Source organism: Equus asinus, chromosome 13 (assembly GCF_041296235.1).
Source record: "Equus asinus isolate D_3611 breed Donkey chromosome 13, EquAss-T2T_v2, whole genome shotgun sequence".
NCBI classification, from domain to species: domain Eukaryota; kingdom Metazoa; phylum Chordata; class Mammalia; order Perissodactyla; family Equidae; genus Equus; species Equus asinus.
Window position 1 is genome coordinate 12,906,974 of NC_091802.1, and position 23,396 is coordinate 12,930,369.

Consider the following 23,396-nt stretch of genomic DNA (forward strand, 5'->3'; position numbering starts at 1 on the left):
CCTTCCTTCCTGTCTTCCTTCCTTCCATCTATCCAAACATCCATCCATCCGTCCAACATTTGCTGAGCACACCCTGTGTGCTACACATTCATTCAGTCAGTCTGCAAACTTGTACTTGGTGCCTGCTTTATGCTTATGCCTATTATAGACCCTTGGGACTACTTCTTCCATTTACCTGAGGTTCCTGTGGCACCTACTAATATATGCTATCCTTTGTTACACATCCGTTCATTAGTTCACTCACGATCTCACCGAACAAGTATTTACTGAGCATGTACTCTGGGTCAGACATTGTGCTTGGGGATTAACAATAGTCCCGGATTCATTAAGAAATTTGCTGTCATTGAATGACCTCCAGATTTAGGTGATTCTACCATTAACAACAAAACAGTTTTGAGCACACACTACCAATTCCTCCACTTATTTATCTATAATTACTCGTACTACGGTTGCTATTTTCTCAAAACATACTCTATACTCAGGGTGAGAGGCATTGTTAGTGTCGGTGGATATAAATGTGTATTTCAAACATTCTTTTTGATAATTTCTCTCTCTCCTGCCCTCTCGCTCATTCGCCAGATTTTTGTCATATCTGATTAGTTCCGCATTGTTTTTGCATCGTAATGTGGCTGACGAAGGACTTCTACCAGGAACAGGAGAAGTGTGAGGCCTGCGGTTTCCTTTTTTGGGGCTTTTGCTGGCTTTATTGGTTTATCCTCAATCTGTGTATCTTTGCAGGCTGCAATGCATCACAATATGCAGAAAGCGAAGATCCAGGTTGCCACTGTGCCCCTGACCCAGGCAGCTGCGGGTGGGCCTCCCGCTCTTCCATTAGGACACCTGGAGTACTTGCGTGACCTGTGTTGATCTGAACTATGCACCAGGGTGCCAGCTAATCTGCATAATTTGTGTTAGTCACGTGTGATATATTTCAACCTTTTGAGGTTTAATACAGAATCACACCAAAGTGGATCATCTTGCAGATCCTTGAAACAGAAGCCAGGTCCATGGCAGCTGCTATCTCTTATTTCAGAAGTGGGGAAAGCTCCAATGTAGCCCGCAGGAAGCATCCAATGTGGGATCCTTGATTCTCCCGCCTAAACCCTCCAGTGGCTTCTCACTGCCTTGAGAAAATATCCAAATCCCTTACTGTGGCCCTCAGGTAAGGGCAACTGTGTAATTCATTGTCCAAACCCAAACACTGTTGAGAGTGAAAGGGGCAGGACAAATTTAGAGGGACCAGACAACAGGTGTAAACTGGAAAAGTCCCAAGGAAACTGGGATGAAGGGCCACTTTAAAACACGACCCCAAGTCCTCCAACTTCATATCCCACAGCTTCTCCATCCTTTACGAAGCTCCAGCCATGCTGGTCTTCTTTCTGGTCCTGTGCCATACTAAGCTTTTCTCCTTTGCGCGGTTTTCACATTTGCTGGTCCCTCCGCCTGGAACACTGCGCCCAAGCTTTTCATACGGCTGGTTCCTTCTCATCGTTCCATTCTTAGTTCAAATATCACCTCCTCAGAGAAACTGTCCCCAATTACCCTACCTAAGTAGCATCCTTACCCCCTTCCATGCCCCCTGTGATGCCACACATTCCCTCTGTATCCATTACCTCATGTGGTTTTTTTAAAATAGTAATTATCAACCATGTGAAATTGCCTTCTTATTTTCTTGTTTGCTTATGTATTTTATCTTCTCTACTAGATAGCATGCTCCATGACAGCAGGAATATCTCTTTCATCAGGGTATCCCCAGTACCTAAAACAGTGCCAGGTAGGTAGTAATCACTCTTTAAATATTGAATGAATGAATGATGGATGAATGAATGAATGAATATACAACATGGAAACTTTCTTGGGGCTCGGTGACTTGGCCAAGGTAGCCTGCCTAGCGAGGGCAGAGCTGAGGTTCACACTAAGTCAGTCTCCTTCTGTTACTCCGCCCTGCAATTACAGAGCCCAACGCAGACAGTCATATGGCCCTGGGCAGAGATGCAGCAATGTGAAAGGGAGCCAGCCTGGGGCGCAGACTTGGCACCTGCTCGCCACTGTGAACTTGCCTTTCTGGTCTCTCCATTTGGAATGCTCTGCCCCGCCTGCACCTGGCTAACTTCTACTCATCATTTAAGACTGAGCTCAATTTAGTTAAGTGGTAGGATACAACACAAATTTATAAAGACCTGAAGCCATGGAGAAAATATTTACCAGTTTGACTTTATTAAAGTATATTAAAAACCCAAAACTTCCACCTTGGGGTAGACATTGCAAAGTTAAAAGATAAACAAGAGGCTGGGAGAAAATATTTGTGACACGTATAACAGACAAAGGATTACTCTCTATAGTATATAGAGGGCTCCTATAAATAAATAAAAAGACAAAGCAATTAAAGAAACAGGTCAAATGGATAAACAAACTGTGGCACATCCATACAACAGAATATTACTTAGTGATAAAAACAGGTAAAAGGATATGAACAGACAATTCAAGACTAGAAATAAAAATGAGCAATTAACTTATGAATAAACCAGTAATCAGAGAAATGCAAAGTAAAACTTCATATTGGGGCTGGCCCAGTGGCACAGTGTTAAGTGTGCACGTTCAGCTTCGGTGGCCCGGGGTTCGCTGGTTCGGATCCCGGGTGCAGACATGGCACCGCTTGGCAAGCCATTCTGTAGCAGGCGTCCCACATATAGAGGAAGATGGGCACAGATGTTAGCTCAGGGCCAGGCTTCCTCAGCAAAAAGAGGAGGATTGACCATGGATGTTAGCTCAGGGCTAATCTTCCTAAAAAAAAACCCTAAAAAACTTCATATCATTTGTCATCTATCAGACTGCCAAGAATTTAAAAGACTGATAATTTACAGTGTTGACGGGGAGTGGGGAATGGATACTTTTATACACTATTAGTGGGAATGTAAACTGGTAAAGTCTTTTTGGAGAAAAAATTGGCAATTTGTACCAAAAATATTTTTAAATTCACCACCACTTTTTAAGTGCACCCACTTATAGGAATCTAGTTTATCGAAATTCACTGACCGAAGCTCTGTTTATGAAGCTACTATTCCTTACTACAGCATTGGTTTAAGTTAGAAACAAGTCAAATATTCATCATAGGGTAATGGAGAATTAAAAATGGGGTACATTTATACACTAAAATGCTATAAAATACTACAAAAAGTTGTTAGGCCCATGAGTACTGAAATGAAAAAATGTCCATGATATATGTTAAATTAAAAAGCAATTTGCTGCTTAGTATGTAAAGCATGTTCCCATTTCTCTGGAAGATACAATTTTAGAACACTCTTATATTCTTAGCCATTCATTTTTATGATATTTATATCTTTTACCAAAATAAACATTTTTGTATAAAAGAGAAAAAGTTATTTTACAAAGCATCAGTGTTTTCTAAAACAATTAAAAACTTTTTCTTAACTAATTTTATTATTGAATTTAATTGAAGGTCCGTCCTCATTGGCTAAGTGATTTACGTTATATAAACAGAGAAAAAATTCATTACTACCTTCCAGGAACTTAAATTAGAACAAAAACCAAACTCACGGAATTCAGCAGCTGTGGAAAACCCTGAAAAGGGTTTGGACTTGCTGCCACGAAAATCCAAGCCTAGACTTGGCAGTCACTAATTAGCTGTGTGACTGCAGACTCAAATTCTGGAGGCTCGTATTCCTTATTTGCAAAATGAGGATTAACAACAACAAAAAAAACAGTGTAGGAGGTCTGAGAAGCAAGAGTGGGATTACTGAGGGCAGAGGGAAGAATAATGAGCCAAAATAAGTAAAATGAGAGATTAGACTGGCGTATACGTGTCAAATTCTGCGCACTTTACCCTCTTCCAAAGTCCAGAGTTATAGCTATGCTGGAGAATTGATTTACACTGGTCACTGAAGGTATTCATTTGCACAAATTGAAATGATAACCACAATCATCTCACCTGTACTATTTAAAGATAATCTAGCCAATGCAGAGACCAAAAAGAAAAAAAAAAAAAGAAAAAAAAGAAATAGAAGGTACAATTGCTGGAAGTATAGACTCAAAATTGTAAGACTTTAACCCAGCCTTAGTTAAAATCAAAGAAACTAACGATCACAAGGGTGTTTGATGAGAATGCTGAGAAGGAAACATATTTTTGCCAAAATGATTTGAGAATGCAAGTGTTGTGCTGGTTGTGGTCATCTTAGCAAGAGAAGGAAGAAAGAGCTAGCCCTGTTGGAGACCAACCAGGCGTCACCAAAGATCTCGTTTATGATTAAACTATATACATCCTTGCTTCCTTGTCATCATGTTGGCAGTTCCTCTCAATGTGTTTACTGGTATTCAGAGAGAAGGAACTATGTAAAGAGGTTCATGAGATATTCATCTGTTAGAGTACAAGAGGTTTTTTGTTTTTGTTTAATCTCACAGGAATGTAATCTTTAACCACAAGACTTGGATAACCGTAAAACTTGTAAATATATATTTATTATATTTTTATTTATTATATATTTATATATAATATATTTATTTATATTTATTATATATTTATTTATTTATTATAACAGATCGTATTTCCTCATGTAGGCCACAAAATATGCTTGTTATAGGAAGTTGAATTTGTTCACATATCTGTAAATGAACTCAATGGTTTTATGATAATTCATGTCGCATTTTATAAATGAAGTAATTTACATCGCATAAATATTGGATGGCTCAAAGATTTGCCAGGAGAGCTAGAGAACCAGCTTCGAGGTCATGTGGTAAGAACCACGACCAAAGCTATGGCATAGAACCAGTCTGGCGAGGACCCCTCTGCTGTCATCCCAGAGAGGTAAATGCTGCAGTGACACTGCTGATGGCACTGGGAAGTGGGGGCTACCACTGGCAGTGTTGTCACTGCTGATGCCAGAAATTGGATGTTACTGTAACATCTTCAGTACTGTCAGTGATGATGCTCCATCGCCTCTGTTTATTTCTTAGCTCCTGATTCAAAATTCAGGATAGAGCCTTTGATTGGCTGCACCTAGGAGACGTGCTCAGTCCTCACTGCAGAGGAGCCTGGGAAAGTAAGTATCTGGCAGTTTCAGCTTCTACGGTGGGAGGAGGGCTAAGTCATCACCAAGGCTGTTAAGATGGAAAAAGGGGTACCAAATATAGCAAATATAGGAAAGGGGTTCAGATTCTTAGCAGTCAATAAAAATTACAAAAGTCCCTCATATCTGGTTAACCGCAACCATCCTCTTACTCTGTACCTGCGCCCAAACAAGTGAATGTAAGATAAAATCACCTTACCATACTGATTGAACTCACTTTTCATTTATGGCCACAAGTCTCAAATGAGCTTGCAACACTCCCAGACTATTCTCCTTCACTTTCCTAGTAAATTCATTTTTCTACTTTCTGAGAGACAATTTCATATTTTTCTGTCCTCAAATCTCCGACATCTCCCCCTCAGATCAGTGGTGTTTTTGTTTAGCTATCCCTCAAGAAAACAGATGCAATCAAAGGAGCTCTATCTATCTCCTTTTTCCACCAATGCAACCCTTCCATTTGTTCTGACTCCCATCCCCTCTCACCTACTCAAAGATTTTGCTCCGCAATCTGCCCTCTTTCATTCTTCTGGATCATTCCCACTGGCACGAAACATGTTTTCACATTACTCACCTTCAAAAACATACACAAAATGGAAATCTCCTCCCAGCCCATGTCCCCTTCCAACTCTTGCCTCACTTCTCGGTTCTCTTTCCCGAACCAACCTCCTCCTTTGAGTTGTCTATTCTTGCTCTCACTCTTCCTCATCTCCAACTTTCCCGCTAACCGCTTCAATCAGGCTCTTGTCCTCACTATTTTATCAAGGTGACCAGTGACCTACATCTTGCCAAAGCCAATGTTTGTCTGATTTCTCTCTTGGCATCTTATTGAACTTCTCAGCAGCATTTGAATCTGTTGAACAATTTGTCCTATTGAAACACTTTCTTCTCAAGCTTCCAGGATTTCACACTCCCCTGGTTTTCCTCCTCCTTCTCAACTTACTGTGCTTTCCCAGCGCTCTGTTGTTAGTTGTCTTCTCACCTTCACATTCTCTCCCTCAGGGATTTCCAGCTTCTTTACCTAATTTTTTTTTCTCCACGAATTTTATCATATTTCCCCTCAACTTCTTATTCTGGAAATTTTCAAGCTTACCAAAAATTTGGAAGAAGAGTGACACCCATATACTCTTCCATGAAATTCATCAGTTGCTAACACTTAGCCAACACTTGTGTGTGCACTCTCTCTGCCTCTCTCTCTCTTCTGCCCCAGCCCCCTACACTTAATTTTTTTGCTCAACCATTTGAAAGCAAGTTTCAATCAACATGACACCTCTCCTTTAAATATTTTAGCATATATATCCCAAGATTGGAGTAAAGATTTTCCTAAGTAACTATAATACTATTATTACATTTAAGAAAATTAACAATAAATTGATATGATCTAATATGTAGTTCACATTCAAATTTCCCCAAATCTCTGAAATATGACTTTTATAGAAGTTTTTCTTTTAAATCCAAGATCCAAACTAGATTTACCCATTACATTTGGTCATTATATCGCCAGTCTCTTTTATTGTAAAACGGACAATCCTTTCCCTGACTTTTTTTTCGTCCACCCCACAGAATTGACTTTTTTTGAAAATCCCTCTCTTATAGAGATCAGTGGTTCTTAACTGGGGAATCCAGTTAAGAAATTCCCTTAAAATTTCCCTTAGGGGAAATTTATCAATGTCTAGAGACATTTTAGTTGTCACAGCTGGGAGGTGTGTCTTAGTATTTTCAGGCTCCAATAATAGAATACCATAGGCTGGGTGGCTTATAAAAAACAGAAATTTATTTCTAACAGTTCTAGAGGCTGGGACATCCAAGATTAAGGTGCCAGCAGGTTCAGTGTCTGGTAAGAGCCTGTTTCCTTGTTCATAGATGGCTGTTTTTTGCTATAAACTCAAAATCTCCTGATTAGATTCAGGCTCAAGATTTTTTAATGCAAAAACTACGCAGGTGATATTGTGGCTTTTTAATGAGTCTCATCAGGTGGCCCTTCCTGTCAGATTGTCCCTCTTGATGGTCCTTAAGTCTGATCACTTAGTTACGTGGAGACTGCTGGATCTGCACTGTACAGCTACATTCCTCCCTTTGTAATTAGTAAGTACAGTATTCTGTGGGGTGATGCTTGGAGATCTTGTGAGTATTCCATTGCCCAAAAATATTTTACCCAGTAGTTTAGGACTGATGATTCTTTAGTCATCAATCAAGGATCCATCGATGATCTTACCTAAACCAACTATTATACTAAGGGTTGCAGAATGCTTTTGGTTTTTTTTTTTTTGAGGAAGATTAGCCCTGAGCTAACTACTGCCAGTCCTCCTCTTTTTTGCTGAGGAGGGCTGGCCCTGAGCTAACATCCATGCCCATCTTCCTCTACTTTATACATGGGACACCTACCACAGCATGGTGTGCCAAGCAGTGCCATGTCCGCACTCGGGATCCGAACCAGCAAACCCCGGGCCGCCAAGAAGCGGAACGTGTAAACTTAACTGCTGTGCCACCGGGCCAGCCCCCAGAATGCTTATTTTTTAAAAATCTATCATTCCTTCTATGATTGTTAACTGGCATTCTTCTGTCAAGAAGAGTTTTTCACTTCTGTTTCTCTTTTTCATTTTAGTACTGTTATGGACAAATGGAAAATTTTAATTTCATATATTAAAAACCATTATCATCATTCATTTTGATGCTCAAATTGTCACTAACTTGGCCTGTAGGAGCCACTTCAAGCTGTCTCCTGTGTCCTTTCCACATTTCCATTTGTCTTTGAGCTTTCTTTAATCTTCCTTTTTTTTTAAAAGATTTTATTTTTCCTCTTTCTCCCCAAAGCCCCCATACATAGGTTGTATATTTTAGTTGTGGGTCCTTCTAGTTGTGGCATGTGGGATGCTGCCTCAGCACGGCTTGATGAGCGGTGCCATGTCCGTCCCCAGGATCCGAACCGGGGAAACCCTGGGCCGCCGAAGCGGAGCCCGCAAACTTAACCACTCGGCCATGGGGCCGGCCCCTCTTAATGTTCTTAGTCTTCTTTGCTTTCTGGCACAAAATATGTCCCAGGCTCACCTTCCACTTTCCCTGCTCCTGCCCTGGAATCATCCATTTCTCCATGGTTCTTTTAACGGGGCCATGATATTTAGAAACCAAGAACTGGGTGTTAGATGTGTTCATTGCTACTAGAGTACCATTGCTTCTGTGGTGTTTTTAGCGGACAGAGCAAAAATCAGGAACTCTTGAAAAAATACAATAACAATCATAAATTAATATTAATACCACCAATTCAAATGTAACAAATACCACTCCATGTTTGTCCTTCTATATTTGTATCTTCCTTCTCCCACAGTGAGAATCCTGGTTCTCAACAAAATTGATATATTTGCTCTACCCTAGAATATACACAAAACAGTTTGAGAATTACTCCCTATATAGTGATTTTTATTAGTCTCTGGTTTATCCTGTGTTTCCTTTCGTGAAAAATGAAGAAATACAGATAGAATCACTTTCAGAATGGTAAAGATCTTTGAAAATCTGCTCCTCCTCAAAAGCAATAAGAACACTGGCGAAAATTGTCAAAATCAACTTTTTCAGAACTCCGAAAGTTAACCAAAGTCTTGCTAAAATCCAAGGAGGATTTATTCAAGAAAAACAGCCAAAACTAGGTAAGAACAGAAAGCTTTCTGGCATTTTAACTTACTCCTTTCCCACTCCCCTCTCCTTAGCTTTGCAGTAGCCTTGAAACTATAGTAGTTACGAAAACCAGAAGCCTAGAAGCCACTGCAGGGGACAGAATAGGCTTGACCCTCCCCTGCCAAATCCCCAATTCAGAGAATTGTCACCATTTGATCTGTCTGGCAACTCCCTAAAAAATCTCCAGTCTTGGGGCTTGTTCTTATTTGAACTGACTCAGAGCTCACTCCGTGCACACAGCCCTATCCCCAGGGCATTTGTTGGAAAAAAATCAGCTGCATTTGTTTAGCATCACAGCTGCCAGAGGTAGTAACACTAATTGGCGCTAACAAGAGGCTGACCAAAGGGCTTAAAAGGAAAAGCTGGGACTCTAGAAGGACGCATGCACGTGCAGGCTGTGTGTGTGTCCAACAAAGACCCCAGGGCCTCAGTCTCTCACCTCTGGCCAACCTTGAGGCTTTGCACAAGCAAGAAATGAAGGGTAAGACAGAGTTGTAAACTGCCTGCTAGAACATTGAAATCATGACCAAACACACACACGGAGGCCCTTGGCAAAGGCTGTGAGACTTACTGGTTCAAAGCATTTAAGGAAATCTCTGTCCAATTATTAGCTGACTATTAAACTAATTGAATAGAGACTTTAGAGGCTGCACAGACAAGAAATACAGACTTTACAGAATTAGTCCAGGAGAGTCATTAAACAAACAAACAGCAACAGCAGCAACAGCAAACTGAAACAACAGCAAATCCGGGGGAGCGGGGACTCTGATTTTCAGTTTTCAAGACTGATGTCCAATTTTCAAGAAAAAATTATGATTCGTAATGAGGCATCATTCTTGTCTGGACATGAAAGTCTGGCCCATAGAGAGGGAAAACAGCAATCAACAGAAGCTGTCCTTGAGGAGGTCCAGACATTGTACTCACTAGATAAAAACTTTGTCAGCTGTTATAAGTGTGATCAAAGAACTAAAGGAAACCATATCTAAATAACCAAAGTATGAGAATTATGCCTCAGCAAATAGAGAATATTAATAAAGAGGTGGAAATTATACAAAGGGACCAAATAGAAATTCAGGAGTTGAAAAGTACAATAACCGAAATGACAAGCTCACTAGAGGAGCTAAATGGAAGATTTGAACCAGCAGAAGAAAAAATCAGCAAGCTTGAAAAGAGGTCATTTGAGATTATCCAGTCTGAGAAGTAGAAAGAAAAAAGAATGAAGAAAAATGAACAGAGCCAAAAGCATATGTGGGATACACACCATCAAAAATACTAACATATGAATAATGGGAGTCCTAGAAGCAGAGGAGAGAAAAAAAGAATATTTAAAGAAATAACGGCAGAAAACCTCCCAAATTTGATGGAAAACATTAATTTGCACATTGAGGAAGCTCAACTAACTACAAGTATGATAAACTCAAGTGATGCATACCTAGCTTCATCCTAGCCAAACTGTTGAAAACCAAAGCCAAAGAGCTAATCTTGAAAGCAGCAAGAGCAAAGTGACTCACCACACACATTGACATTGTCACACAATGACATTAACAGCTGACTTCTCATCAGAAACCATGGAGGCTGGAAGGCGGTGGGATGACATATTCAAAGTGTTGAAGGAAAAAGATTGTCAACCAAAAAATCAATATACAGCAAAACTATCCTTCAAAAATAAAGGAGAAATTAAGACATTCCCAGAAAACAAAAACTAAGAGAATTCATTGGAGCAGATCTGCCCTGCAAATAATACTAAAGGGAGTTGTTCAAGCTATAACAAAAGGACACTAGACAGTAACTCAAATCTACACAAGAAATAAAGAGTAACAATAAAGGTAACTATACAGGTATAAGACAGCATAAATTCGTTTTTTGTTTGTTACTCTTTTTTTCTTCTATCTGACTTAAAAGACAAGTGTATAAAGCAATAACTATAAACCCGTGTTTATGGGTATATTAGTTTCCTCTTCTACTTTATCAGTAATACATCACATGTAGATGTATTAAATACTCCAAACAAAAGGCAAAGATTGGCAATGAAATAAAAAATATCATGAAGTATATGCTATTTGAAGAGCCATTTAAATTCAAAGACACTAAAATGATGGAAAAGATAGTCCATGCAAATGAGCATTCAAATGAGAAGTAGAATGGCTATATTAATACCATATAAAATATACTTTAAGGCAAAAATCATTACTAAAGACAAAGAAGGACATTTTATAATAATAAAAAGGTTAATCCATTATGATTATAATTATATACGCACCTAATAACAGAGCCCCAAAAGACAGGAAGCAAAAATTGACAGAACTGAAAGAAGATACGGATAATTCAACAACAATAGTTGGAGGCTTCAATACCCCATTTTCAGTCACAGGTAGAACAGCTAGAAGAAAGATCAACAAGGAAATAGATGACTTGAGCAACACTGTAACCCAACTAGACCCAATAGACACCCAACAAAAACAGAAGACACATTCTTTTCAAGTGCACCTAGAATATTTTCCAAGATAGAGCATAAGTTAGGTCATAAAATAATCCTTGACAAGTTTAAAAGGATTGAAATCATACACAGGATGTTCTCCAACCATGGAATGAAATCAGACATCAACAGCATAAGGATATTTGGTAAATTCACAAATAGGTGGAAATTAAACAGCACGCTTCTAAATAACCAATGGGTCAAAGAAGAAATCACAAGGGAAATTAGAAAATGCTTTGAGATGGATGAGAATGAAAACCTAACACTTCAAAACTTATGGTCAGCAGCTAAAACAGTGATTAGAGGGAAATTTCTACCTGTAAAGGTCTATATCAAAAAAAATAAAGATCTTAAATGCACAACCTAACTTTGTACTTTAGAAAAACAGAAAAAGAAGAGTAAATGAAACACAAAGCAATATAAAAATAATAAAGATTAAAGTGAAAATAAATGAAATAGAGAATAGAAAAACATTTGAGAGAATCAACAGAACCAAAAATTGGTTCTTTGAAGAGATCAACAAAATTGACAAACCTTTAGTGAGATTGACCAAGAAATGAAAACAGGGGATATTACTACCAACTTTATAGAAATAAAGGGGTAGTAAGAAAATATTATGAATAATTGTATGACATTAAATTAGAAAATTTAGACGAAATGGAGAAATTCCCAGAGAGATACAAATTGTTGAAACTGACTCATGAAGAAATAGAAAATATGAATAGATCTATAAAAAATAATGAGATTGAATTAGTAATTAAAAAAATACTCACAAAGAAAAGCCCAGGACCAGATGGCTTTACTGGTGAATTCTACTTAATGTTTAAAGAAAATTAACACCAATACTTCACAAAATCTTCCAAAAAATAGACAGGAGAGGATAGTTCCCCACTCATTCTATGAGTCTAGTGTTATCCTAATACCAAAACCAAAAAAAGACGTCACAAGAAAGAAAACTACGGACCAATATTCCATATGAATACAGATGAAAAAAATCCTCAGCAAAGTACTAGCAAACCAAATTCAGCAGCACATAAAAAGAATCACGTGATCAAATAGGGTTTATTCTAGGAATGTAAGGCTGGTTTAATACCTGAAAATGACTTAGTGTAATACACCATTAATGGGGTAAAACAAACAAACAAACAAACAAACACAGGATCATCTCAATAGACACAGAAAAAACACTTAACAAAATCCAACATCCTTTCATGACAAAAAATACTCAATAAAGTAGGAATACAAAGGAACTTTCTCAACCTGATAAACAACATCTATGAAAAACTATTTTTAGTGATATACGTATGAGACTCTGTGTTTAGTGGTATGTGGCATATGTGCTGCTGTGTTAAGTAATGTATGTGTGAGACGTGTTTAGTTGTGCATGGTGTGTGTTCTACTGTGTGAAACACTGTGCTTAGTCATGCATAGTGTGTGTGCTACTGTGTTTACTGATGTGTATGTAAGACACTGTTTATATATGTGTGATGTGTGTCCTACTGTGTTTAACGAAATATGTGTGAGAGATTGTGCTTAGAGCTTATAGTGCCTGCTCTTTCTTAAGTGATATACGTGTAAGACATTATGTTTAGTGGTGCATGGTGGGTGTGCTACTGTGTAAAATAATCAAAGCTTTCCTTCTAAGATCAAGAACAATACAAAGATGTCCACTCTCATCACTTCTATTTGACATCAGACTGGAATTTTTATCTAGGGCAATTAAGCAAGAAAACGAAATAAAAGGCACCCAAATTGGAAAGAGAGAAGTAAAACTATCTTTAGTCTCAGATGACATGATCGAGCATATAGAAAATCCTAAGGCATCCACTAAAAACTATTGAAACTAATAAATGAGTTCAGCAAGGGTGCAGGATACAAGACTAATATACAAAATCAATTGTATTTCTATACACTAGGGGTGAAAAATCTAAAAATGAAATTAAGAAATCAATTCCATTTACAATAGTTCAAAAACAATGAAATATTTAGGGAGAAATATAACAAAAGAAGTACAAAATATATACTCTGAAAACTACAAAGTATTGTTGAAAGAAATTTAAGACAGAAATAAATGGAAAGACATACTATAATCATGGACTGAAAGATTTAATATTATTAAGATGACAATACTCCTTAAAATGATCTACAGATTCAACACAATGTCTTTCAATATCACAGCTGGCTTATTTGAAGAAATTGACAGGTTGACTCTAAAATTCATATGGAAATTCAAGAGACCCAGAATAGACAAAACAATCTTAACAGAGAAGAATAAAGTTGGAGGACTGGCACTTCTTTTTTTTTTAGTTTTGCTTTTTAACTTTTTTTTAAAAACTTTTTCTTAAGATTATGATAGTTTACAACCTTGTGAAATTTCAGTTGTACATTATTGTTTGTCAGTCATGTTGTAGGGGCACCTCTTCAGCTTTTGTGCCCATCCCCACCCCCTCTTTCCCCTGGTAACCACTAACCTGATCTCTTTGTCTACGTGTTTAACTTCCACATATGAGTGGAATCATACAGAGATTGTCTTTCTCTATCTGGCTTATTTCACTTAACATAATACCCTCAAGTTCCATCCATGTTGTTGTGAATGGGATGATTTTTATCATTTTTTATGGCTGAGTAATATTCCATTGTGTATATAAACCATATCTTCTTTATCCAATCATCAGTTGATGGGCACTTAGGTGGCTTCCACATCTTGGCTACTGTAAATAATGCTGCAGTGAACACAGGGGTGCATGGGACTTTTGGAATTGCTGATTTCAAGTTCTTTGGAGAGACACCCAGTAGTGGGATGGCTGGGTCATACGGTATTTCTATTTTTAAAGATTTTTTATTTTTTTTCCTTTTTCTCCCAAAGCCCCCCAGTACATAGTTGTGTATTTTCAGTTGTGGGTCCTTCTAGTTGTGGCATGTGGGACACTACCTCAGCATGGCTTGATGAGCGGTGCCATGTCCGTGCCCAGGATTCGAACTGGTGAATCTCTGGGCTGCTGAAGCAGAGCGTGTGAACTTAACCACTCAGCCACTGGGCCAACCCCCGTATTTCTATTTTTAATTTTTTGAGAAATCTCCATACTGTTTTCCATAGTGGCTACACCAGTTTGCACTCTCACCAGCAGTGTATGAAGGATCCTTTTTCTCCACAACCTCTCCAACATTTGTCACTTTTTGTTTTGGTTATTTTTTCCATTCTAATGGGTGTAAGGTGATATCTCAGTGTAGTTTTGATTTGCATTTCCCTGATGATCAGTGATGATGAGCATCTTTTCATGTGTCTATTGGTCATCCGTATATCTTCTTTGGAGAAATGTCTGTTCATGTCCCCTGCCCATTTTTTTTTTTTTTAAAGATTTTACTTTTTTTCCTTTTTCTCCCCAAAGCCCCCCGGTACATAGTTGTATATTCTTTGTTGTGGGTCCTTCTAGTTGTGGCATGTGGGACTCTGCCTCAGCGTGGTTTGATGAGCAGTGCCATGTCCGCGCCCAGGATTCGAACCAACAAAACACTGGGCCGCCTGCAGTGGAGCGCGCGAACTTAACCAGTCAGCCACAGGGCCAGCCCCCTCCCCTGCCCATTTTTTGATCAGCTTGTTTGATTTTTTTGTTGTTGAGCTGTGTGAGTTCTTTATATATTATGGAAATTAACCCTTTTTCAGATATATGACTTGCAAATATTTTTCCCAATTGGTGGGTTGTTTTTTGTTTCAATCCTGTTTTCCCTTGAGGACTGGCACTTCTTAATTCAAAATATTATATATCTCATAAGGGACCTGAATCTAGAACATAAAAAGAACTCTTATGACTCAACAACATAAAGAAAAATAACCTGATTAAAAAATGGGCAAAGCTACATCTTAAACTTACACAATGTGATGTGCATAAATCATATCTCAATAAAGCTGGGGAAAAAATGGAGAAAGGATCTGAATAGACATGTCTGCAAAGAAGATATACAAATGGCCAATAAGCATGTGAAAAGATGTTCAACATCATTAGCCGTTAGGGAAATGCAATTCCAAATCTCAAAGAGATACCATTCCACATTCATTTGGACGGCTAAAATAAAAACATAAACCATAAAGAATAAGGTTGTCAAAGATGTGGAGGACATGGAACCATACATTGCTGGTGGGAACGTAAAATGGTGCAGCCACTTTGGAAAACAGTTTGGCAGTTCCTCAAAATGCTAACCATACAGTTACCACATGACCCAGAAATTCCACTCGTAGTTATATAATCAAGTAAAATGAAAACACATGTTTAGGGGCAACCCCATGGCTGAGTGCTTAAGTTTGTGTGCTCTGCTTTGGTGGCCCAAGGTTTCGCTGGTTCAGATCCTGGGCGTGGACCTAGCACCACTCATCAAGGCATGCTGAGGTGACATCTCACATAGCAGAGCTAGAAAGGACCTACAGCTAGAATATACAACTATGTACTGGGGGACTTTGGGGAGAGGAAAAAAAAAAGAGTTTGGCAACAGATGTTAGCACAGGGCTAATCTTTACAAAGGAAAACACATGTTTACACAAATAAGAATATTCACAACAGTGTTATGTGGAAATAACCCAGATATCCCTCAACTAATGAATGGGTAAACAAAATGTGGTATATCTATACAATGAAATATTATTTGGCTGCAAAAGGAAAGAAAGTGTTGATACATACTACAACATGGATGAACCTTGAAAACACTATGTTTAGTGAAAGCAGCCAGACACAAAAACGAAATATTGTATGATTTCATTTATATGAAATGTCCAGAACAGAAATATCTCTATACATGGAAAATAGAGAAGTGGTTGCCAGGGGCTGGAGGGAGAGGGGAACAGGCAGTGACTGTAATGGGTAAGTGGTTTCTTTTCGTGTTGATGAAAATGTTCTAAAATTGATTGTGGTGATGGTTGCATATCTTCATGAACATAGCAAAACCCATGGACGTATATACTTTAAAAGGGTGAATTTGGGGGCCGGCCCCATGGCCTAGTGGTTAAGGTCAGCATGCTCTGCTTTGGTGGCCCAGGTTTGGATCCCGGCATGGACCTACATCACTTGTTGGGGCCCATGCTGTGGCGGTGACCTGCATACAAAATAGAGGAAGATTGGCAACAGATGTTAGCTCAGGGTGAATCTTCCTCAAGCCAAAAGAGGAAGACTGGCAACAGATGTTAGCTCAGGGCAAATCTTCCTCAGCAAAAAAAAAAAAAAAAAAAAGAAGAAGAAGAAGAGGCGGGGTAGTGAATTTTATGTTATATGATTTATACTGCAATAGGCTGTAATAAAAAAATTAGGAAATACAGAATACATAGGCTTACTTCTCCATTTTTATTAACAAAATATAGCACATTATATTACTTTTTTTGAACTCTGCTTTTTTTTCATTTAACAGCATATCTTGGTATTTGCTTCGTATTAGAACTCCTCTTCATTCTCTTTTACGGCCATATGGTATTCAACTATTTAGCTGTACCATCTTTAAAGATTTTAGTTTTCCTTTTTATCCCCAAAGCCCCCCAGCACATAATTGTGTATTTTTAGTTGTGGCTCCTTCTAGTTGTGGCATGTGGGATGCCGCCTCAGCATGGCCTGATGGGTAGTGCCATGTCCTCACCCAGGATTCAAACCGGCAAAACCCTGGGCCGCCGAAGCAGAGCACTCGAACCTAACCACTCGGCCACGGGGCTGGCCCCTAGCTATACCATCTTTAATTCAATAAGTTTCCTATGTAAGTGGCATTTGGGTTGCTTCTAATATTTTGCTATTAAAAATAATGCCACAATTAATAACTTTGTGTGTCTCTTGTTTCATTTTTTGCAGAACGTATCCTCAGGGTAACTGAAGAGATCACAGCGTCAAGGGGTAAAATGCATATGAATATATAACTTGGTTAAATATTGCCAAATTTCCCCTGCGTAGCATTTGTTCCATTCTGTGCTTCCAACAGCAATGGAAGACAGTGCCTATTTTCCTCACAGCTTCACTAATAGGCTAGGTTGTGAACCTTTTGAATTTTTGCCAGTTAGTAGATAAGAAACAGCTACTCTCAGTGTAGTTTCAATTTGAATTCTATTTTGAGTGAAGTTGGGCATCTTTTGATAGGTTTCAAGAACTTTTGATGCCTTTTTTTTAATGAACTGCCACGTCCTTTGCCCATTTTTCTATCAGATTTTTGGTCTTGCTTCTCTAGATTTTTACAGAGCTCTTTATATGTTCTATAAATATCATCTAAACTGCTGACTCCCACACCACATGCCCATAGCTGAGCTCCGAGTTCATATATCCAACTATCTACTCGACATTTCCATTTAGACGCCCAATAGGTTCTTAGATCTACCATGGCAAAAAGCAGAACTCTTTATTTTTCCCCTTCAGCAAATCCTCATCTCAAAAAATTATACCCAAACACCTGACCATTTTTCTGTATCTCCTCTGGTATAACCCTGGACCAAGCCACCGTCATTTATCTCCCTTGCTATGGCAGCATCTCCTACCCAGCCTCCCCACTTCCATCTTTACCTCTCCCTTCTCCTCCATAATCCATTTTCCAAATAATGACCAGGGTGCTCTCTTTAAAAGTGTAAGTTGAATCCTGGAACTCTTCTGGGTTTAAAACCCTCCAATGGCTTCCCATAGTAGATGGGATAAAATAGAATATAATTCCATCCCTTGTTGTGGCTTCAGTGTCTTAAAGGATTTCACCTTGCCTGCCTCTTTAACTGTCTCCCACCACTCCGGTCCTCATTCGCCCTCCTCCAGTCCTCATGGCTTTCTTCTGTCTCTTGAACATGCCAAGCTTATTATACTCTTAGGACTTTTATAAGTTTCTTCTCTTTTTGCATGAATATTCTTCCCCTCTACATCTTTCCATGGCTGCCTCCATCTTCCCCCTCAGGTCTCAGCCAAAGTAGCCCCACCCCCATCCTCCGTTGCTCTAGTTAACTCTATGCAAAGTTTTTCTCAAAAACAGTTGCTGCTCTGGACATCTTAGTTATATGAGCAAACAAATTCCCTTTGTTTTCTTAAACTAGTTTGAGGTTTTTTTTTCTCTTGCAACAAAAATAATTTTAGTTAATATAGGAATTTATCAACAATAAAAGTGGCATTTCAAATCAGTAGGGAAATAATGATTTGGGAATAATTGCCTATCCATCTGAAAGAATAGTTAGATCCTTGACCTCATACCAAATAAAAAGTTATTTCTTGTAGATGAAAAAGCTAACCATGAAAAACCAAGGAGCTGGCCCAGTGGCATAGTGGTTAAGTTCATGTGCTCCCCTTCAGTGGCCTGGGGTTCACAGGTTCAGATCCCAGGCACGGACCTACACACTGCTCATCAAGCCACGCTCTGGCAGTGTCCAACATACAAAATAGAGGAAGATTGGCACAGATGTTAGCTCAGGGACAATTTTCCTCAAGCAAAAAGAGGGATTTGGCAACAGCTGTTAGCTCAGGGCCAATCTTCCTCACCAAAAAAAAAAAAAAAGAAAGAAAGAAAAAGAAAAACCAAAACTATGAAAATATTGGGAAAACTATTGAGAACACATTTATGAATTTGGGGGTGAGAAAGGCCTCCTTGGACAAGATGAAAAATCCAGAAGCTATAAAAAGATAGATAAGTTGACAATTAAAATTCAAAACTTCTGTAAATAAATAACACTATTAATGCTATTAAAGTTAAAAGACAACAAACTGGAGAAAGTATACCATATATAACATACAAAAGATTAATATCCAGAATATGTTGAGTTCCCATAAGCCAATAATAAAAGACAAACAACCAGTAACAAATGGGCAAAGATATATAAAATTCATCATAGAAGAAATACAAACAGCTAATAAAAATATGAAAAGATTCCTAACCTCAGTGATACTCAGGGAAATGCCTATCAAAATGACATTAATATATAATCTGTTTCCCATCAGATTGGCAGACATAGAGAAGATTGATAAAAGCCAGCATTGGAAAGGATGAGCGGAATGAATATGTTCATACACTGTTGGTAGGAATATACATCGAGGCGATACTTTTTGAGAGTAATTTGTCGGTATCTTCTATAATGAAAAAGTGTTCATCACCTTTGAGTTAGTAATTCCAAGTGGATAGGTAAGTCTCCTTGAAAACTACTCATAATTGCCTAAAGAGGCATGCATGTTTCTTGCAGCATTGTTCACAAACAATGGAAAGTTGTCATTAACCTAACCATTTACCAAAATGGAAAAGTATGTGAGGGTTAAAAAGAATAAAGTAGAGTTATATGTACTGGCTATATTATTAAGGAAGAAAGCAAGTTCAGAATAACATGCACAATATGATTTAATCAATGGGAGGAACACAAACAGGCATATGTTTCTGCGTGTTCGTAGATGCCCAGGAAAACGTTTGAAAGGATTCAAACAAAGCTGATACTAGTAGTGTGCCCTGGGAAGGGCTGTGCGGTTGTGTGTGTGTTGAGGAGATGAGAGGTTGAGGGGGTAGTTTTGCTTTATCTGTATTTAAAAAAATTTACAACTAGAATTTTACTGAAGTAATTTGAAAAAAAAAAGAAATATAAGGGAGAGTAACTTTTGGAGATACTGTTGAAAACTCTGAAAATGAATTCAGTTGATAATGACACAGCAGTGTAGGGGTATTTGCTCATACTGATAGAGATGGTTAGTTAGCACTGACAGCAAAAAAGCATACACCTGGAGTCCGACTTGGATTTGAATTCTGGTTTTTCCATTCACTGTGTGACTTGGGCAAGTCATTTAACCTCTCGGAGCTCTGAGATAATAAACGATTTCTGCTTCAAAGGGCTGTTATGAGGATAGAGAGGATTATGCAGGTAAGATCTCTAGCACACAGTAGGTGCTCAGTTAAGTGGTGAGTATCATTACTAGTAGTAATGGTTAAATTAATGGTCTGTAACCTGATGAGAAGTGAGAAGCTGATTCAAATAGAATTGAATCACACAGATTTAATTCGCAGACTGTAGATCTCACCAACAAGGGTTCCTTATTATTTGTTCCATATGTTCCTAGTTATTCACTTGTATATCCATTCATTCACTCATTCATTCAATAAGTATTTATTGAGCACTTCTCATGTTAGGCACTAGACACACAACATTAGAAATAAGTGACTCTGACTCTATTTTCTGGGAGTTGATATCTTCCCCCAATGGGAGAAAGAGACACCCAGCTAGCTAGCTGGCAATGAACATAGCATGGGAGTTAGGCATATGGGCATTGGACCTAGACAATCTGGCTCTGATTTCCATCTCTATCACTTACCAGCTCTATGACCTTGGATGACTTATTTAACCTCTTTGGTCCCATCATGCATAAAATAGGTTGACAACAGTTCCCCCCTGCTGCCATATCCCCATCATAAGGTTCTCGAGAGTATTAAATGAGTCAATACAAGGTTAAAGCACTTTGCCCAGTGCCTGGTACACGGTATACACTAGTAAATGTGTCATATCTATTTCCAGGTAATTATGCCACCATGTGGTCGATGTTATAAAAGAGGAATTCCAAGAGAAAGGAACACCCACCAGATGTAAAGATTCTTGTCTATCTAGCAAACTACATATATTAAGTAATAATTGATTCCTGTTTGTATTATTAATCAACAGCTGGAATAGAACTGGAATAAGAACTTCTAATCAGCATCAGATAAGCAGTGTGATATAATTTCTGTCCAAAGCAAAAAAAATTGACATTTTAGCCTTGGAAGCTTATCTAGTGTAAATGGGATGGTTCTGTTAGGCTCTGAAAATATGTACTGGACATTTCTGCCCTGGATCTCTAGGAATACCCTCACAGACTGACTTCTAAGGTCTGGGGACACCTCTTCTCCAGGATCCAAACTGCTGATGTAGGAAAAAAGGAGGGAAAGGACAGAAGGAGAGGAGGAAACAGACATTTATAGAGCAACTCCCACGTGTTAGGGGTTAGGTCCTTGAGCTCTTTAGCCCTCTTGATGCGCCATGGGTCTGACCTATCATCCCCATTTTAGTGATAAGTAAACAGGGGCTCAAAGAGGTTAAATAATGTGTTCAGGGTCAACAGCTAATTTGTGCTGGAATTGCCGGGGCTTCTGATTCTAAGCCTGGAGCTCTTCCCTGGATGTTGACCTACAGCTCTTGAAAGTATGAGAGAGAGGTCACCCTTCTGATGGAGGTCCTCTCCCATCTATTTTTCACTTGGGAGAGGGATGGAGCAAGGATGGGTTGGAGCAATGACCACTGATCATTGTCTTCCCACTCCAGGTCCCAGGAGGGGAAGGTAGCTGCTCGTGGCCAAATGGACCGGGCAATAACTGGAGAGAGAGGGACCAGACTCGGGTACTATGGCTGAAGACATCATGCTGTCTGTCTCTGGTGGGTTCTTCTTAGAACCCTTATGGAGGAAGCCAGAACCCAGGTTGGAACTTTCCAAGTATCCATGTGCCTGGAAGCAGACAGGGCCCCTGGGAGAGAGTTCCCTGATTCTAGTCCTTTCCCCCAACCTGCACTAAAGCTGTCCCTTTTTGAAGGCCAGAGAAGTATGGTGCCCTCTGCTCCCTTCCTGTCCTTGACAATCTGGGTCCCAAAAGGAGAGGAACCCTAGAACTGCTGAGTACTATCAACTGAACCCCAAGTTGGGACACCTGGTCTGATAGTCATGTCTGTATTTACAGAAACCACAGATAGAATTTTGAAATGGAATTTATCCAGGAAAATTTGGTTTATCTAGTCTGCGCCTATTGTCCACCTTTTGGGTTGTTGTGAGGAATAAAATGAAATAATACATATGGGAAAGCATCTAGTAAACTTTAAAATGCAGCAAACTTATTACTGTTATTAGTGTTAGAGAATACTATATGAAAAGGCCTGCAAAGATGGTCTAGTCTAATCCCCTAACTGTAGCAGGAATCCCTTCTACAGAACCTCTGACCAATTGCCAGACAGCTCTGCTTGCACACTTGCAGTGGCGGAGAGCTCACTCCCTGAAAGGTAGCTCCTACCCTCTCTGGTTAGCTCTGACCAAGAAAAGAACTTTTTCTCAAAGTTCTTTAGATTGAGCTGAAGTCTGTCATGCTGCAATCTCTGGGCATCCAGCGCATTTGCACCCACTGTACTCCAGGATTTGAGGACAGTCTTCACAGCCCAAGTCATTATTCCCCCCCCAGAGTAACTTTCTCTGATATCTCCATGTACTTTGCACAGAATAATTTTCAGATTCTTCATTCCCTGGGGCTCCACCCACTCCAGCTGGTCGGAGTCCCCTTGCAAATAAATGGTACCTAGAACAAACACAGCCAACACTGCTAACACGACCTGATTAGGGCAAAGTGCAGGAGAGGCGCCTATACTCTGGGACTCTATTAAGGAAGTACAAAAAGGATTGCTTTCCAGCAGCTGCATCGAATTTGCTCATTTTAAGCTTTAATCAGCAAATACCTCTAAATCTTTCCCATCTGAACTACATCAAAGTTTGTGCTTCCCAGATTTAGAATTACTTTAAATGGACCCAAATTAAGAAATATCACTTGCCAGCACCCTAGAAGGTAGGCTTTTAGGTGCCCTTCTTAATCACATACCCCTCCTTCCCGCTCCAGGAACCACTGTCACAACTTCTGTGTTATCTTCCTGTGTTTACAGCTTACCATCTATGTATGCATGTTGTTTAGTTTTGCCTGTTTTGTGCCTTTATATAAATGGAATCACACTGTATTATTTTATAATTTGCTTCTTTCTCTCAAAACTATGCTTCTCAGATTCACTGGTGTTGAATATATAGCTGTAGTGCATTCATTTTCATTGCTGTAGAGTATTCCATTGTATTAATATCTTAAAATTTATCTTTTTTACTCCTGATGAACACTTGGCTTATTTATTGATTGTATTATGCCACTATGAATATTCTTGTGTATGTCTCCTGGGGCACATGTGCAACGTAACTGATAAGTAATTATTTCATGGTTTAAATCTTATCTCCCATTTCTTTCAGAACATAAGAATCATGTCTTTTGCACTTAATAAAGGCTTCATGCATGCATTAGTTTTCCTTAGAATATATACCTAAGGGTGGAATTGCTGGGTCTTAGGGTTTGCCTAAAACTATGAAAAACTACCTAACTCTTGCATATTCCTATTTGATTTCAAAACTGTTTTTTCAATCACCTCCTTGGCACGGGGA

At 38.9% G+C, this 23,396-nt stretch overlaps 1 long non-coding RNA gene across 1 annotated transcript; it reads left to right on the plus strand.

Moving 5' to 3' along the window:
* The first annotated feature begins 1,703 nt into the window (after positions 1 to 1,703).
* Positions 1,704 to 23,204, plus strand: LOC139039967 (uncharacterized). The gene is made up of 4 exons (XR_011493501.1): positions 1,704 to 1,774; positions 4,972 to 5,057; positions 17,049 to 17,090; positions 19,155 to 23,204. It is a non-coding gene; the product is annotated as an uncharacterized lncRNA (long non-coding RNA).
* Positions 23,205 to 23,396: the final 192 nt, after the last annotated feature.